Raw genomic sequence first — 12,441 nt, forward strand, 5'->3', positions numbered from 1 at the left:
TTTGATCTAAACAACATAAAAAATTTGATAAATCATAAAAATAGCACTATTTGGCATGTTTCACTGCGTCATCAGAAATAAAACACACAAAATTACCCAATATGCTTACAGAATCTTTTAATAATATTTTAATAAAGGTTGTTGAATCTCAAAAAATGTTCATTGTATTAACTTAAAAATTTAATTTCAATGAACTCAAAATTTTAAGGCAACCAGGTAACTTTTTTCTAAATATTTTTTTACAGTGTAGCAGCACTTTGCTGTGCCAGACAGTAGCTTACTTAAAAGTCAGGGAAGCTAAGTTTAGCTGATAAGAGTTAAAACAAATATAAAATAAAGATAAGGAAAATCTTATCTCATCTTATCTTATCTTTAAAGGGGCAGCATTTGAAATGTCTATACAGTTAGGACTTTACAGTCTCTATTTTTGGCAATTCTTCACTGCTTAAAATAAACTTTCAATTTCTTAATGCAAATTGCTCACTTAAACAGGTCCTCCCCAGAATAGCCAAGCTTGTCAATAGCAGATTGTAAGTCTAGTGCTCAGTGATGCAATTGTGAGTGAGTAAGGCCTGTGGTTTACCAGAATTTGGAGTGGTATTGACACCTCTTTCTCAGGAAGGCAGGTATCCAGTTGCAAAGTGAGGTGGCTATTCCAATCATCTAAAGTTTGTTTCTTGGTGTCTGTGAGATGAATGAGTTGCTGTTCCAGGCTTTATTGAGTAAGTCATCGAATCAAAATTCAAAACGGGGATTCACTGGAGTTTTCATGGATAGCACGACCCCGCTATAATGACAATTTTACAATTTATATGTTGCTTGCAAAATGTTTTCATCAGAATCAGCCTGCATGGTCTAAAAAATATTGTATGTTTGGATAGATGCTGAAATGTACAATATGGATGTATTGAAAACATTTAAATGTAAACAGTATTATGTATTTATAGCTAAATAAATGTAAAATATTGACATATCTTTTATATCATGAAGATATTTTTGGAATTAATTTGGATATATTTCCCTCATGTTCTTCCCCTAGCCCTCGCTCCTCTCCCTCCTAACTCCCTTCTCAAGTCTAAATCACAGTACTCTCTTCACTGTAACACTGTTGCCTGTCCCACCTAATGCTGTCACCTCGGAGCCAACCCCGGTGTGTCACAACATCAGAGCGCAGATTCTAGCAGAAATTTAGGCCGCTGGCTCCAGTGGTGGACCCATACCTAACTCCAGTTCCTCACTATTCAGAGCTAATATTCCCGTAACTCAATCGTTAAAACTCCTCCTCGTCGACTTGATTTCTTCCAGAAACCTACAATCTCACCTGACCGCATGGAGGTGTTTTAAAGTGTCTCTCATATAAGCAGTTTCCTGAATTTATCCTTCTTTATCTCATACCTCAACAGCATTAAAGGCCTTGGGTCAATCAAAGGTGACCTATAAGCAGGTATCCAGTTTTTTCAGTTGATCAATGGAACTTCCTCCCCTGAGATAATCCACAAACCTCCCTCCTGATCAAAGGCATTCAATGATCCCAACCACACAACCCATAACCCTAGATACTCACCAACTGTATCTCCACTCTCAGATTAGGATACATTCCATCAATACTGCTCTTGACACTATGATTATTTTGCCTTTTTTGACTTTCTCAAATGCTCAGAACTATCAGATTCTTCCAAAAGCTATATCAGGTCCATCAAGCCCTCATCAGCTAACCAGTCCATGCTTTACGAAACTTCAAACCCACCGTATCCGCCTTCTTCAAACACTAACCTACTGAGCACACCAAACTCCAATAATAACAGCAACTTCAAACTCCCACGTTCACATGCAAGCTCCCTTAATTACATCCATGAAGCACCGTTTGAGGCCTCCAGTGGAGTTTAGATGCAGTGAGAGCTTACCTGTTTTTGCCACCAGGTGCCTCCCTTCACACTACAGTGTGTGCTCCCCATTCAGAGGCAGTGATGGGGTCAATTAATTACATTTTGTCCCTGACACTTCAAGTGCTGGCCGAGCCCTCCTGACTGAATGCAGTGACACCTCAGTGTCACTTGAGTAGCTGTTTTGCGGGATTGGGTCTAGCCGTTATACCCAATCCCGCAAAACACCTATAGGTGGGCATCCAGTTCGACTGCTGTCAGGGCCGGCCTGATGCCGTGAGCAGCAAGGTCCCATCGGATGCTGTGTGTTCCTTCCTGGTAGGCCGGTTAAAAGATTTGCATGCCCCCATTCGACTGCTGCATGGCCTAACTGTCTGATGCTGTGAGCTGCTAGTTCCTGTTGTTTCCTGGGCTCTCCCAGTCGAGCAGCCACACTGTAAAAAAAGTCAGTAAAAAATAGGGCACAATGTACTGTATAAATATGAAATAATTTCCATATTGTTTTTTTTACAGGTGTTTTACCTGTATTTTGATTTACATATTGCATTAGTTTGTGTTTTAAGGGTTAACATAAATTTCCGTAAAATTTCTGGATAATGTACTGGCAGAAAATTACCAGTACATTTTCCTATTTTATATTTTCCGGTCAGCCAATTTGTGGCACACAATTTTTCTTCTTCTTTGGGTAATACTCTGGGTTTGGGCCAAATTCTGAGCTCGGAGCCCTCCCCTCGGACCACATGCCAAATATTTTTCTATATATCTGATGATATGTAAGGGTGAAATCATTAATTGTTTTTTGCATTGTTTTTTACATTGTTTTAACTCATCAAAATAAGAAATGTTAAACTTTTTTTTAGAAGTTATGCAAAATGCAACTCAGTTTAACATAATCTAAACTGAAATGATTTAAATAATCCAAGTCGATTACTTAAAAAAAAATTTCCACAGCATCCACCACCCCAACTCCTTTCCTATCTCAACCAGGGATAGGGGAATATTGGGCTTGGGCCAAATTCTGAACTCGGTGAACATGCCAAATATTATGCATTATTATATTATGCCTGTTACTATATGTGATTATATGTAATGGTGAACTTTGAATTTATTTATTGCAAATATGTCAAAAGCGGTAACAAAAGTAGTCCAAATGAAGATGTGTTGCAGTTGCAGTTCTCTCTGGTGGTATATAATAGTTTTGTATGAGGTAACCAGAATTTAAGTTATTAAAGGGATCCTCAAACTGTTCCAAACCTGGATGAATTTCTTTGTTCTGCTGAACACAAAGGAAGCTTTTTGGAAAAATGCTTGTAACCAAGCAGATCTCGGCAGCCATTGACTACCAGTGGGGGATAAAATACTATAGTCAATGATCAATTCCAATCGATTCCAAATATCTTCCTTTGTTTTCAGCAGAACAAAGAAATTCATACCGGTTTGGAACAATTTGATGGTGAGTAAATGATGACAGAATTTAAATTATTTGGGTGAACTATCCCTTAAATTGCTGATTAATGTTATCCTGATTAATGTTATCCCGATCCCAGTGGCGGCTGGTGAAAAATATTGTAGGTGTGGCTTTTTTTTTGCGGGGGGTATGGGGGTTCTCCCCCATAAATGTTTTAATTTCATAGTTTTCCTGCATTACGTTGCATTTGAGGCCATGTCCTTGCCTATACCAATAAAATAACTCAAACCAGTCAATACCAATAGACTAAAAAGACAATATTAATTTAACTGCTATGTAGAAATGAACAGTTTCACAGGTAATGATAATGAACAAGTTGCATGTTTATTATGCTCCGTGTCTAGACAGGAACACGTGCAAATGCATAATAATAAAGCAATCTAGTTCTAATCTTTGAAGTTCACTGTAGACAAACTGACAACTGAATAATGGATAACAGTCTGTGGTGATACCAATAAGAGAGAGAGAGAAAACAAAGCAAACATACAGTTACTAACATTGAGATCACTATTTGGCAATATGTGGCGCGAGAGAGAGTGTGTGGGAGAGAGAGAGAGAGAGAGAGAGAGAGAGAGAGAGAGAGAGAGAGAGAGAGAGAGAGAGAGAGAGAGACTGTGTGACACAAATGTGTATAATGACATGGTTATGACATAGGTATTACAAGGAGAGTGTGAAATATGAGGACATTCCCCATGTTCCCACTTTTCAAAAGGCTTATAAATCATACAGAATTTTAAGAAAGTAAAAATGCAGAATGTTTGGGTAGGTTTAGGGGTAGGGGCAGTGTAGGGGGGAAAGAAAATACGGTTTGTATGGTATAAAAACCATTACGCCTAAGGAATGTCCCGACATTTCACAAAAACAAATGTGTGTGTGTGTGTGTGTGTGTGTTTCAAAGAGTGTGTTGGAGAGATATATGCTTCAGGGCTGTATCCACAAGCTATCATAAGCACTTGCTTTAGACTGTAAGCAAGGGAAGCAAACGATTTCCTTGGCGTAACCACAGCTAGTTAGCCAAGCCTTTCGATCGAACCAACCTCAGGAAAAGCTTCTCTTGTAGGTTTTCTCCTTTTCCTATTGGGTTATATTCACTTCTGGCTTGTCTGGTCTAAGTTCTTTTACAAAGAGTTTTTTCTGTTAATGTTCTTCTATCATAGCGATTTAACTTAATTTAGGGCTAGTTCAGCTTCTCTCCACTTTGGCTCATGGCAATCTCTGATGAAGCAGGCGAGAGCCGATGAGCATAACCAATGAGACAATAACCTCTGAACCCATCACTCCACTTCGGCCCCTCAACCATTCAGCTCCACCATGGCTCCTAGCCCTTTTGGCTCCACCATCGTCCCTAAGTTCCACTGGGCTTCCTCTTCCTCCAGGATCTGCCTTGGGCAGTCGTCGCACTGCCTGCACCACGGACTTCCAGGCCTTCAGCTGTGTTTCATCCCTCCGTCTCTCTGTCAGACTCCACCTTTCCTCAAGCTCCACCTCAGTCCTTGGGCGCACCGGCTCTGCCTCAGTTCTCCAGCACCCTGGGTTCGACTCGGCCGCTTGTCCCTAAGGCTCCACCTTGGTCTCCAGGACCTTCAGTGTCACCCGGACTCTTTGGCTCTGCTGGGTTCTTCACTTGTTACACCTTAGCGTTTCCTTCTCGCAATTTCGCCGTGGGCTTTCACCCAGGCTCCTCCTCTTATTAACTCTTCCCTGGTTTCTGCATCCATCGACTCCTCCCTAGACTGTCCCGTTGTTTGCTCCACCCTGGGTTTCTTCCCTGTGCCTGCCCTGCACCCACCTCCTAAGGCCCTGTCCCAAATGACACACTTCATGTGCACTTTCGGTCTTGTGGACTTACAATAGCCGCTGCTTGCGTATGTCCGTTAAGTCTACAAGACCGTAGGATGTCCCATTCAAAATTAACAAAAGTTGGCCACATGGGACAAATAATCACATTCAAATTCTATATCGATACAACACACATTCACAGAAATAAAATCTCAAGATAAAAATAAAAATCCAACACTCATGCATGATCAACTCAATAACTTTCTTAAATAACGTTGCAGGAACAATATCTTGAGAAGAGACTGTTACATAGCCTAGAAATCTAGACGCACCCTAGCGGCAGCAAATTTAATTTGCCCGCAAGTGTGGTCTAGCAACTCTCAATTCCTATCTGAGCTGTATTCCTCAGAATCTGGACGGCCCAATCACATCGTGTATAGAGTCGGCGGGCGGGGCCATAATGACGACGGCCGAGTTGCGTTTGCGTGCTTCTAGTAACACAGAAACTGGCGAACGGCGGCGGTCTTTCGAATCAGCTCTGCCCGCGCCTCCGGAAGACTTGGAGTTAAGCTTTCCTCTGAGAAAAGAACAAAGAGCGGCACTGAAGTCATTCTTAAAAAGGGAAGATGTGTTCGGAGTTTAGCTGACCGGATACGGCAAATGTTTAATCAGTCAGCGAGCTCCCCTTCACCGTCGTTGCTCCGGTTGGTGTAGCGCTATCCTATCGCGTGCAGAGGGAGTTTGAAAGACATCCGTTTATCCCGCCCCTCAGATTGAGCCCTGTCTATGGTGAGTTTCCAGACCAAACATCTTGATGTGGGTCTGGCTTGTCAGGCTAACTGTTACATACAATATCCAAAACATGAGGATCAAGATATTATGCCACGATTTTAATATGAATAAATAAGTAATCATATGTAAATATTTAAATAATTAATGTTTTAGTGCTATCAATATGTAAATATTGTATATTTCAGTGTCTATGGAAAGGTACATGTACATGTAGAATCACATTTTATGCACATACAAGGCTACTTCTGAATGGAAAAGATTCAGAGAGAAGCTTGGAGCCCCCTTAAGGTACAGCATTTCCCAGCTAACTAGATCATGCTAACTAAGCCTTAACCTCTTCTTGAACACGCCATCAAAGCCATCACAGCATTCCAGCAGATCTCATCTCCCTCCATTAGGCCACACTTTGATGTTGTTGGTAGTTTTGTATATGATTTGTATATGGGCATTAAGAGCACAGTGGTCTGAATGGCTGAGGTGGGGCAGAGGAGTGGCTTTAGGGGCACTGCCCCTGTCAGGTCATTCACCTTTGATCAACTGCATCAAGTTCGGCCGTTTGAAGGCAGTACAAAGAGTTGTTGTCTATGACCAAATGGAAATTTTTAGTTGCCCATTTGAGTCAGTAGCTTCAGTTTAATCATGGTACAACACTTCCAGTCATTCCTTAGTCCATTAAAGACGGCATTTTGACATAATTTTGTATGCATTTGACCAGTTAAGTGCAATAAGCCACGAAGAGAGGTAGCTTTATATTGGTACCACTTATAGCGATATAGTGTTTGATGTGATTGTGAAAGCTGCGGGAATGACTAAAATTAAGCGCAATACAAGCACTATTCAACTGGAGCGAATAAGACTAGTGAGTGACAGGAAGCATGTGTGTCGATTCCGCTGTCGGAGAGAAGAGAGCGTGTGAACATGTTGGTATCGATACTGCAGCAATGGAGTATTAGAACCGTTTAAGATATTTCAGTATCGTTATTATTTTTTAATTTTATTTTTGACAACACTAGAATCCACAGCATCCTGTCCACCAAAAAGATGCTGAAGCCGCATTTCTGAAATTTCTGAAGGCTGTGACACTGAAGACTGGAGAAATGACTGCTGGAAATTCAGCTTTGCCATCACAGGAATACGTTACATTCATAAAACAGGAATTTAAAACTGTAATAATATTTCACAATATAAAAAAAGTTTTTTTGAGCAAAAAAATGCAACCCTAGTAAGCATTAAAGAATTCTTTCAGAAAAATCTAACGAGTCATGACCCCAGACATTAGTGTGTATATTTAGTTACACTGGAGAGTGCATATTAATTCAATTGAACTTTTCATGATTTACAAGAAAGCAGTGAGGTCAGCTATCATGTAACAAATTGACTACCCATAGCTCTACTTTGAGACATTATTGCCACAACATGCTTTATTGTGTAAACTTCACTCGTCTGCTTCACCCCCACACGGCACACTCTTGTATGCTCTCATCGTCAAGTTGTAACTTTCAAAACATGTTCTCATATCGCCAATACATTCCCAGTAAGATGTGATAAATGATATTCTGCTCATGTCCTGATTGAGATAAGATTTCAAAAATGTCAAATAGTGGAATTAAAAAGGAATAGAAATTAAACATTTCTAATGATGATCTGTTTAAAGATTCACAAGAGAAATATCAGAGACCAAGTTGATAATTATTATTTATTTTTTTACAAAGATTTTTGAAGTGCAAAGTAACTGTACTTTTTTTCCCTTACTGAATGTGTGCACAACATTGACTGGTTGATAAAAATACTGTTGCAGGAACAACTACGGATGTTGATCCAGGAAAATGTCCTGCTTACATGTGTAAATCACACGAAGCTTCCGGCTTAAACCTTAAATGACACATACCACTCATTTGCACTAAAGATTCATGGGTATTCTATGTAGAACCCTATAGGGGTTTTAACTCAATTTTTAAAGCCCTTTATGCCAGAAATGTTCTGTACTGACAAAGTTCTAGTTTAAAATGTTATTTAGCATAATTAATAAAATTGTATTGAAAAAGAAGAAGAAGAAAAAAGGTCTTCCTCTCTAATGCACAATAAATGTTTGCATTTGAGCAAACATTTGCAATCCTGTGTTTGCAAATGTTTGCAAAACACAGGATTTGTACACTGTAAAAAAAAAAGTTACCTGGTTACCTTACAATTTTGAGTTCATTGGAATTAATGAACTCAAATTCATTAATTCCATAACTAGAATATTAACATTTTAGTTAATACAATGAACATTTTTGAGAATTGAAAACCCTCTATTCAAATGTTTTGTAAGCATATTGGGTAATTGGGTATATTTTAGATGATGCAGTGAAACATGCCAAATTGTGCTATTTTCATGATTTATCACATTTTTATGTGGTTCAGATACAATAATATTTTGAGTTTATATTTATTAAACCAATTTTCTTCATTGTATCAACTGAAATTTTTAATTTCAATAAAATCAAAATTTTAAGGCAACCAGGTTTCTTACTTTTTTTAAAGTTAAACCAACAAAATATTTTTACATTGTACACTCATAATTTTTGAGAGCATAAGGGAGGGAAATTTCTGCTAAAGTGATACACTCCTCATCCTTGTGAGTCATCCTTTTAAAATCCCAATGAAGCGAACAGACCGCAGTGTTTTCTGACTTTCAAGTGAAGTATTGAGTGAAGTGAAGTGAACCAGAAGACCAGCATTTAATTGACAGAAACAGTGTTTTACCACACAACAGCGGTGTTTGATTGCACCACTGATAGATTTGACAGTAAAATATATAACGGGTGTGTCCTCATGTAAATACAGGTCAATACAGGTTCATAATGTTCTGACCTTCTTCTATATTAGCTGTAAAAATGTACTTTCCTGCTAGCTGAGAAGTCCTTCAGTGGTAACAGTAAATATTAGCAAGCCACTCAGGAGGCTTGTTAATGACCAAGCCCTCGTTCCTGTGACACAACCAGTTTCATGAGGCCTGTAAAGTCTAAATAATACAGTGTTCCACCTTCAAACATGGGCTGAAAGACATACGCTCAGAGTGCACGGGGAGTCTGCTGGTAGCGCTAAAGACAGAAATAGAGGGCTTCTTTTGTTTTGTAGAGTATGTTAAGTCCAGGAATTATGGGCATGACAACGCTGTTTCAGGTGCATTTTATGTATAGTTTTTAACATTTCATATTAGTTTTTTTAAAGCTAAACTGAAACAAGCCTTGAGGTTTATCTGCTTACAGGTTGCAGTATCACAAACTCGGCGGTCTGTCAAAAGGACCACACTACCTCTCTTAACTGTTTAATAAAAGAAATCCTCTATATTACACAGAACAAAAACCAATGCAGACAATACTGTCTGTGGCCTGTTTTGTGATGTACACAAATGTTGTCCGGAACAAACAAAACAAATGGGAGGACGCCACAAATTATTTCTAAAAGTAAATGACAAAAAAAGGATTGCATCTTTATGCTTTCATTGGAAGATTAAATTCATTTTTCTTTTAATGTATTGCAGTGTAAATCACGCAAAGATGACGTCCTCAAAGCATCTGAGCCAGCATGGAACAACATGTTATATTGCCCTTAAGCCTTATTGATTCTGTAAATGTTTTCTACCTCCATATCATAGCCAAACCACAACCTGTAAACCCTGAACTCTTGGAATCTGTCTTGGTACTTAATTTTGAGGTGGAAAGATGACACTGCAACATGTTACATAACACATTTGCATAGATGAATAGAACATTATATTAGTTTTGTCTTTAAATTTTGGATTTCTATTCTTTATGGACACATTTTTGAATTGTGTATTCAGAAAAATACTGGTTTAGGGACAGAAGAAAATACAGTATAGTCTAAAGTATGACTTAATCAAAGTTTCTTTAAATACACTGTAAAAATCCGTAAAAATAGGTACAACGTACTGTAAAAAAAATATATATATTACACATTGTATTAGGATGTGTTTTAAGGGTTAATAGACACATCTACTAAATGAATTCATAAATACATGGAGGATTTAAATAAATAGCCCAGATTTAATAAATATATTTGAATACAAATAATACAATTAATTTATTAAATAAAACATGAAATACATATGATTTTTTTTTTTTGTAATATTTTGTATATACTTAGACTAAGAATCAGGTTTTTACTGGATTTAAGAAGCAAGGATCTGAATAAAAAATATTGGAACACTCATCCAAATGACTGAATTCAGTTCCAATCACTGCCATGGGCAAAAGGTGTAAAAAAAATCAAGCACCTTAGCATGCAAAATTCTTTTACAACCATTTGTGAAAGAATGGGTCAGTGCACATTTTTTGCAGAGTCAATAGCTGTAGACCTCCAAAATTTGTGTGGCCTTTAGATTAGCTCAAGAGCAGTGCGTAGAAAGCTTCATGGTATAGGTTTACATGGCCAAGCAGCTGCATCCAAACTTTACATCACCAAGTGCAATGCAAAGCATCAGATGCAGTGGTGTAAAGCACGCCGCCACTGGACTCTTGAGCAGTGGAGACAAGTTCTCTGCAAATCATGCTTCTCTGTCTGACAATCCGATGGACGAATCTGGGCTGGCGGTCTGCTAGGAGAACGATACTTGCCTGACTTCATTGTGCCAAGTGTAAAGTTTGGTAGAGCGGGGATTATAGTGTGGGATTGTTTTTCAGGGGTTGGGCTTGGCCCTTAGTTCCAGCGAAAGGATCTCTTAATGCTTCAGCATACCAAGACATTTTGGACAATTTCATGCTCCCAACTTTGTGGAAACAGTTTGGGGATGGCCTTGTCTGGCTATCACCAGACAAAGCTCAATTTAAAATTGAACATTGGTCTGGGGAGTCTGCTCTTTTCTACTGCACAGGAGGTGTGATAAACTAGCATTATTCGTATAACTCTGTAAGCAATTGGATAGTCCTTCAACTAATCAGACCACAAGAGGTATGATCAATGGGCAACGAGCCATCGTTTCTCTATTTGTCATCGTGTAAAATCCGTCAATTGTGTGCCAGGTGGATAAGCCAGTCTGTGATTGGTTCCCACAAAAAAGTGAAACAGAAGCAGTAGAAATGAATTTACAGGTTTCCAGTGGCCGAGCAAAAACCAAATCGCTGGCAGATCAGGCTGGGTTTACCCAGTCTAGGGATGGCCCCTTCCTGTTCCAAAATGACACCAGTGCACAATGCACGCTCCATAAAGACATGGATGAGCGAGTTTGATGTGGAGGAACGTGACTGGCCTGCAGAGAGTCCTGACCTCAACCCGGGAAACACCTTTAGGATGAATTAGAGCGGAGACTGAGAGCACTGAACATCAGGTGCCTGACCTCACAAATGTGCTTCCAGAAGAATGGTAAAAAAATTCAATAAACACATTCCTAAACCTTGTTGAAAGCCTTCCTAAAAGAGTTGAAGCTGTTATAGCTGTAAAGGGTGGGCCAACTCCATATTAAACCCTATGGATTAAGAATGGGATGTCATTAAAGTTAATGAAGGCAGATGTCCCAAAACTTTTGGCAATATAGTAGGTGGGTATGATAAAAAAAATTGACTGCGAGTTGCATTTGGGTTGTATTAAAAACGATGCTGTTATCAAAAGGTAAATACAGTGCCACGAACAGTGAGGAAACGTGTGTACTGGTCTTAAATGGAACACGATTTAGACATAATTTTACATTTTGTGACCTATATTCATATGATTCTTCAAACAAGATCAATAATATTTGTCTGCCTTTGTCTGGAATCTGTCTTTCTCACAGGATTCATTGTAAAACAGGTCAGAAGACTAATTTAGGGACAGATAGGGAGTATGGATTTCTGACGGCACACAGAGTCCTATAAACAGAGATCCATGGGGGTTATGGAGGCCATACAGTCATTGAAGTCTCTTCCGGTGTTATGAGGAGAGAGGGTGGTTTTTACCTCAAACACAAACAAATAAAATATAAACCAGCCATAATAATAACACTTTCTATTTCCAGAGGTCCAAGTCATGAACTGATGTCTCAATAATAACTTTAATATTGTGAAATCAGCTCATGTTGGGGCCCCTGCCATTGTCAACCACTGTTCATTTGTATCAACAACGGTTGCATTAAAATACTATATAAATTAAAAGAAGGTGCTTAAGATCTTTCTAATATAGCCTGTTTAATATAAAAAATACAAACGTTATAATCATTCGTTTTTCAAAATATCTTTAAATCAAAAAAAATACTTTTGAAGCAAAATTGTGTTAAGCCTAATTTTTTTTTAGATAATATGTAAAAAGTACTTTTCTTAACATTATCAAAGAACCTAATACTTTTTTTTGTGAGGTTTATGCTTAAAAGAAGAAATAAATAAACAAAAAAATAATACTAATGATAATAATTAGACAGCAAAAAAAGTACAATTCTCATTTGAAGGATAGATATTTCTACTGGAAAGCAAGACAAAAATACAGTTTTTTTGTCACAGCTACTAGTTAGAAATGTCTTATACAATTGTCTTTTTGGCCAGGCTGTAA

The sequence above is a fragment of the Pseudorasbora parva genome, chromosome 19 (genome assembly GCF_024679245.1).
Source record: "Pseudorasbora parva isolate DD20220531a chromosome 19, ASM2467924v1, whole genome shotgun sequence".
In the NCBI taxonomy this organism is placed as follows: Eukaryota; Metazoa; Chordata; class Actinopteri; order Cypriniformes; family Gobionidae; genus Pseudorasbora; species Pseudorasbora parva.